This window comes from Populus trichocarpa, chromosome 1, assembly GCF_000002775.5.
Source record: "Populus trichocarpa isolate Nisqually-1 chromosome 1, P.trichocarpa_v4.1, whole genome shotgun sequence".
In the NCBI taxonomy this organism is placed as follows: domain Eukaryota; kingdom Viridiplantae; phylum Streptophyta; class Magnoliopsida; order Malpighiales; family Salicaceae; genus Populus; species Populus trichocarpa.
In genome coordinates this window covers 15,116,193-15,123,868 of record NC_037285.2, presented here as the reverse complement: position 1 = coordinate 15,123,868, position 7,676 = coordinate 15,116,193, and positions in this window count along the sequence as shown.

The following is a 7,676-nucleotide window of genomic DNA, read 5'->3' as shown; positions in this document are numbered from 1 at the left end:
AGAAACTTTATCCAAATTCGAAAGAGGAAGAAGATATCCAAAGAAGGTAGTTCAAGTAGGATTTCAATCTTGTTAGTTTTATATGTTATGTAGTCAATCAGTTAGTTACACGTGACATTATTATATTCATATAAATACATATTTATTATTAATAAAGACTTAATTTATAATATTCATAATATTAAATTAATGAATTTATAGTAAAGATAAAGTTCATGGGACAAAAAAGTTTTGCAAAGGAAATTATAAAGTTGTTATAATTATAGAATTCCTATTGCATCAAAGCATTATTCCTAAAATATTCATACTCGATGCTCTCTTAAATATTGGACATTCATTAGAACCGTAAAAAATAGTATATATTATGTTCTCTTTATGAAAGGAAGAAGTTTTTCGCATAAGTTCAAGTATAAGAAATACCTAAAACTAATATGTAGGTGCTTGTCATAAAACATGTACACTGAACTAACCTGCATAAGAATTTCATATGAAGAGATCACCTATGTCTATGAAAAAGCTCACATGATGGTTGTTTAAGTGATTCTTAAACTTGAGATCACTAAGTTATCTTATATAGATAATATTATGTTTTGATCCTGATACATGTTATCTTAATCGAGGTAACAAAATGGTAGACATTATGTATATCATGAACTATATAAAGGTACTTAAGTGATAAAAAATGAATTCATCACCATAAGTGAATTAGAAAAAATATTTCATCTGTTCTTAAATAGTATTGACTGAGAAATTCTTGGTAAAGATGGAATGACATTTGAAAAGAGTTTCAAATCTTATTCAAACGATCAATGACTATTATGTAGAGAACAAACATGATTTAACATGACAGACATACTTCATGTTTAATGTTAAATTAGAACATTATTGATGAAAGGACATTAATTACACTGAGAAACCGGTCACTAAAAGGTTAGGACAAACCACTAATGACTTTTCTAATATTTGAAGGATCATGACATAATGCTAGATTATGCATCCGATCTTTAAATGTAAATTAATCAATTGTTGAATTGATAATAAATTAAATTATTTGATTTATTTAATTCTATTTAATTCAAATTATAATTTATATTTGGGTCAACATATTAGAAACCTAATGGGTCACACACATTAAAAACCATTAGTCAAAAATTAAACTGAGATAATTTCATTAAGTATGACTTGATTAAAATATATTTTAGAAATTAAGGACTAAAATATAATTAATATAAGGATTATATTTCTAGATCTAGAAAAATCAAGGACTTGATTGAGTTAATTTCTAAAATTATCCTGAATTAATATATGGATATTATTCAAGGGTAAATTGATATAGGATTTTTTATAGTTTCTTATAAATAATAAGCTATGCCTTTTATTTTAAGAGTGTTTTTCTGTTAGACAGAAAAACTATGTAAGTTATAAAATAGAGAGCTAGCACTCTAGGCATAGCAATCCCTCTCTCCTAAATAAGAATTTAGGAGATTTCTCATTGGTGTTTCGTGTGGATTATTGTTGGAAACTAGATAATTGGAAGGCTTGGGTTTGCAATAACCCAGCCTTTAAAGAATTATTCAAAGCTAAAAAAGATCAAATCTTCAGGTAATAAATCCTTACACAACTCTATATTTATATATCTAACGAGATCCTAAGACTCTCGAATAATTTTCTTTTATTGTTTTTGTTTCGTGTATAACATTCGGGAACCTAACAAGTCCAACCTTCAATATTCAAAAGAGACAACTATGAATTTTAGAGCTTAAAGATGAAGACTTTGCTCATCTCTCTTAACTTATGGGAGATGGTGGAGGTAGCATATGAAGAACCCGAAGATATTGACGATATTCTTATAGCATAGCTTAAAGATTTGAAAGCAAAGAGTAGAGATGCAATAGCCCTTAGCTTAATTCAAAAGGGAGTTGATGATCCTATTTTTTCAAGATAATAAGAGCTACAAATGTAAAGCAAGCATGAAAGACATTACAAAATGAATATAAAGGTGAAGGTAAGAGCTATTAACTTACAAAGTCTTGAAAGAGATTTAAAGAATATAAAAATAGAGGAAAATAAAGTTGTTGATGAGTTTTCTAATAGGATTGTTAAGGTTCTGAATAAAATGAAAAGTTATGGTAAAAAGATTAGTGATAGAAGAATTATAGTAAAAGTGTTGATTAACCTTCTGAAGAAGTTTGATCCTATTATGGTAGTTATAGAAAAAACAAAAGAATTGGCTAGTTTGAGTGTTCATGAGTTGATGGATTCTTTGAAGTCTTATGAGAAGAGATTAGTGAAGAAGAGTGAATAATCCATAGATAATATCTTTCATTCAAAGCATTCTCTTGGTAAATATAGCCAAGAGAATGAATCAAGTAATATGAGAATAAGTGTTAAATCATTTAGAGGTGGAGGATATAGAAGAGGTTGAAGTAGAGGAATAGGTAGAAATCAAAGGGGTAGAGGAAGAACTAATTTAGGCAATGGCTATAGTGATGCTAGAAAGTGTTATTCATGTAATAGATTAAGTCATGAGTCTAGGGATTATTGGTATAAAATGGAGACACAATGTTTCAATTGTAAGGGGTTTGGTCACTTAGCTAAAAATTGTGGTGTGAGGTAAAATCAGCAAGCACATGTTACCCAAGATGGGGAAGGTGATGGAAGAATGTTTTATGTTAGTCAAAGTGGCATGGAAGACAAGAATAGACAATGGCTCATTGATAATGCTTATAACAATCATATGACACCAAATAAAGACTTCTTCAATGACATTGATACAAGGAGGCAAACTGGAGTGAATTTTAGGAATGGAGAATTTACGAGTACAAGTGACTTAGGTACCATTGGAGTTGAAACTAAGAATGGAAAAGAGTTTATTTGTGAGGTAATACATGTGCCACCAGCTAACCAAGATTTGTTGACAGTTGGACAACTTATGGAGAATGGCTACTTATTGAATTTTTAAAGCCATTATTGCACTATTTATGATAAAACTCCAATTAGACAAGTTATGATAAGGGTGAAGATGGTGAATAGGTGTTTTCCACTTGACTTAAAGTGTGGAAAAGATATAGTTTTAAAGATAGAAGTGGTTGATGATTCAAGGTTATGGCATAAGAGACTTGGTCACTTGAATTTTGGTAGCCTCAAATTACTTCACCAATTCATTCATTTAAGAGATGAAAGATGCTTGTGAAGGATGTTCTCTTAGAAAACATCATCGACAATCATTTCCAAGAGGAGTATCATGGAGAACCAAAAAATGTACTTAAGTTGGTGCACACCAACATTTATGATCTGATGTCCACTTCATCTAATTCTCAAAATAAGTATTTTGTGATGTTTATTGATGACTATAATAGAATTACATAGGTGTATTTTATAAGATTAAAATATAAAGTTGTTACTATTTTCAAGAAATTTAAATGTATTGTTGAAAACTAATGTGGTTGTTATATAAAAGTAGTGAGAAGTGATAGGGGTAAAGAGTGCACTTCATGATAATTTTTCAATTTTTATGAAGATAAAGGTATTAAGAGGTAGCTCATTATTGGCTACACACCTTAACAAAATGGAGTTTTAAAAGGGAAGAATCAAACTGCAATAGAGATGACAAAATGTATATTGTATTTGAAGAAGCTACCTAAGAGTTTTTTTTTTTTGTTGCTAAAGTAGTGTAAACAACTGTTTATTTGATTAATAGGTGTCCTACAAAGACCATTTAGGGTAGCATACCATTTAAAGCATGGAGTGGGAGAAAGCCATATATGAATCACTTCAAGGTATTTTGGTAGTGTTTGTTATGCCTAAATACCAAAAAAAGAAGAGACGCATGCTAGATGAGACAAATGAGAAGTTCATATTTTTTTTTTGTTATAACTCATTGTATAAAGGTTATAAGTTGTACAACTTGAAGACAAACAAAGTGATTGTTAACCGATATGTGATTTTTTATGAAAATATTATTTGGAATTGGGAGCAATGTAGTGTTAAAAAAGAATCAGCTCTTATAGTTGTTTCTCTTGAATAATCTAATTATGGTGATGATGGGATGGTGATGGTGATGAAGAAGAAATTCAACCACTACAATCTCCATCAAGCTCAAGTTCATCTTCGTCAAGCTCAAGTTCGAAAAGATGAAAAGTTCAAGTGATGTGTATACAAGGTGTAATCTTTGCATTGTGGAACCTGAAAACTTTAAAAAAGCTATTGAAAATGAAGATTAGAGGAATGTTATACAAGAATAAAATGATTTCATTGAGAAGAACAAGATGTGGCGGCTTATTCACAAGCCAAAAAACAAAGAGGTTATTGATTCAAAGTGAATTTACAAGGTGATACATGATGTTGATGGCATGGTGCAAAGAAACAAAGCAATGCTAGTTGCAAAGGGTTATTCACAGCAGCAAGGTGTTGATTATAATGAGACTTTTGCTTTGGTAGCTCGGTTGGATACCATTAGAACACTTATAACACTAGCAGGTCAAAATGGTTGGTTATTATACCAACTTGATGTGAAATCAGTTTTCTTGAATGGTGAGTTTAAACAAGAGGTTTATGTTGAGCAACCTGAGGCTTTATTATTGAAGGTGAAGAAGATAAGGTGTATAGATTGAAGAATGCACTTTATAGGTTGAAACAAGCTCTTAGAGCTTGGTATAGTCAAATTGATGGTCACTTTGATGAAAAATGCTTCTTGAAAAGTAAGAATGAACCTACCTTGTTAGTAAAAAGGCAAGGTGTGGATGACATTCTTATTGCTTTGTATGTTGATATTTTGTGTTTACCAAAAACAATGAAAGAATGATTAAAGAGTTCAAGAAAGAGATGATGAAGAAGTATGAGATAAGTGACTTAGGGTTGCTTAACCATTTCATTGGCATGGGGATATATCAAAGAGAAAAAGGAGTCATTATTTGTCAAAAGAAATATGTTGAGAATGTGCTAAAAAATTCAAAATATATGGTTGTAATCTAGTTAAAATACCCTTGGTTGTGAATGAGAAATTGAAGAACGATGATGGAGCAAAGAAAATGAATGCAACTTTGTACAGAAGCTCGATTGGAAACTTTTTGTATCTCATTGCAACAAAACCTAACATTATGTTTGTGGCAAGCATATCGGTAAGATTCATGAGTAATCCTAGGTATGTTCACTTTAGAGCAGTAAAATAGGTGTTAAGGTATGTTTAAAGAACACTTGGTTATGGTATCAAGTTTAGCAAAAACTATAAAGTGAAGTTGATTGGGTTTTGTAATAGTGATTGGGCTAGTTGTGTAAATGATATGGAGAGTATTTTAGGATATGTTTTTTCAATGGGTTCAGGTGTATTTTCATAGTTCTTTAAGAAGCAACAAACAATGGCTCAATCTATAGATGAAGTCGAATATGTTTCAGCACCAATGAAAATTACTCAAGTGATTTGGTTGGGGAGAATTATGGAGGGCACTAATGAAAAGCAAAAGGATGCAACAAGACTTTATTATGATAACAAATCAACAATAACAATGGCTAAAAATTCAATTCATCATAATCAAACAAAGCATATCGCAATCAAACATCATTTTATCTGAGAAATCATTGAGAGTGGAGAAATGAAGTTGGAATTTTTCAAGTCTAAAGAACAAGTATCTAATATTTTCACCAAAGCATTTCCAAGAGAGAAGTTCAAGCTATTGAGAGAAGCTTTGGGAGTTCAAGAACATGACATTAGAGGGGGAATGTTAATGTTAATGTATTGTAAAGTTAGTTTAGTATAGTTTAAAGTTAAGTGGTAGGGTATATGGGGTTGGAATATACAATTAACACATATTCAGCTCTAGTTAAGTGGTATGGTATATAGGGTTGAAATTATTGCAATAGAAGGGCTAGAAGTGCAGCTGAAAGTAGGTAGAAACAGATATTGTAACAGATCAAAAAATAACAGCAGTGTGTGTGTGTGTGTGTGTGTGTGTGTGTGTGTGTGTCTTCTTCCATTGTAAGCCCTCTCTTGTGTGAGTTTTGTACCAAAAAAATAACAGTAATAATAAGTTATGTTCAAATGTGTTTTATGAGTATTATTATTTGTAGAAACCACCTAAACTACAGCCCAACACTTCATCTCACTTGATCAAGTGACCTTTTTTTACATACCTTCAGTGACTCTGATTAGACTGATGATGTTATGCTATCCTTCTTGGTCATAATTTTATGTCTTAAAAATCTAGCAAGCAACGCATCATTAATCGCACATCAATAAAGGTTGAGTACAAAGTGATTGTGAATGTTGTACCTAGCTAAAATGGCTATGTTCTCTTCTTCTAGAATGGAGAATTTTGGCATCTTCTTTTCCTCTTCTATGGTGTGATGATCTTGGATCTACTATATATCTCACTACAAATCTAGTTTTTCATATCACATGAAGCATGTTAGAATAAGTGCTTACCAAACCTCTTTCATCTACACGCTTTGCATTATTTTTAATCCAAGTTAAATGTGGTGTCGTTTTCATAATCAAATTACAAGGGTGTATTGAGGAATAAAGCTGACACATAGCAGTAGTGGGCATCCTACTAGAACAAGAAAATCCAGAATAGGAAAAATCCTAACATAATAGGAAAAGCCAGAATATGAATCCTATTGTAATACTAATTATATATATAATCGACAGTTGCAAACTGCAGTGTAAATAATTTGTCGCAATCTTCAATGAGTTTTTGTTTTCTCTTTGTTTTGTGTTTTACTTTAAGAGTGTTTGAGAATGTGATAGCGGTTGCTTTTTAAAATGCATTTCCTTCATAAATTCATCAAAATAATATTTTTTAAAATTTTAAAAAATTATTTTTGATATCAGCACATCAAGATAATCTAAAAACACTAAAAAATTATTAATTTAAAATTAAAAAAAATTCAATTTTTTTCAAAAGTACTTTTAAAATGCAAAAACAAACAATCTTAAACCTAAAATCCCTCTTTTTGAGTAAAAATAAGAGGAAAAACAGGTTTCTCTTTTAAGAAAAACATCTAGGTAGTGGCAATGGAAGTTAAATTTAGGAGTCAAATGTACTTGTGCCCAATAATAGCGTCTTTTGTTGTGCTGTGTTTTGAAATGGTCAAAATAAAGGACTGTTATGGTAAAGAAAATCAGATTAGGGGTGGCTTAGGGTTATCGTGCACCTCGTGTTTTATCATTTTTAAAAAATTAATTATTTTTTTATATTTTTTTATTATGTTTTATGTGTTGATATCAAAAATAATTTTTGAAAAGAAATTATTTTAATTTATTTTCGAGTAAAAAACATTTTAAAAAGCAACCACTAATATATTTCTAGAAGCCAAGGGATTCTTATTCTTTTTCTTTTTGTAAGTGTTGCCAGATTGCGTTTGCTTTGTGATTTTCTTCTAGTTCGTTTGAGCTCTCCCTCAATCCAAAATGGATAAGAAATAACAAGGATTCATTGGTTATTTTAAATTAAACATAATATAAAAATTATGTTCTGTCTAAGAAATTTTACTATGATTTTAATAATAATCTCTCTTGCCATATGTGTAAGTAAGAAAAATAAGATTTTATAGCATTAATAAATGTTTTGGAATTAATGCTATATTACCATTATTAAATTTATATACAACTATCACATGTTGCAACATCATTTAGTAAAACAATTCAACAACAAAATCCTTTAATATCTCTATTATTA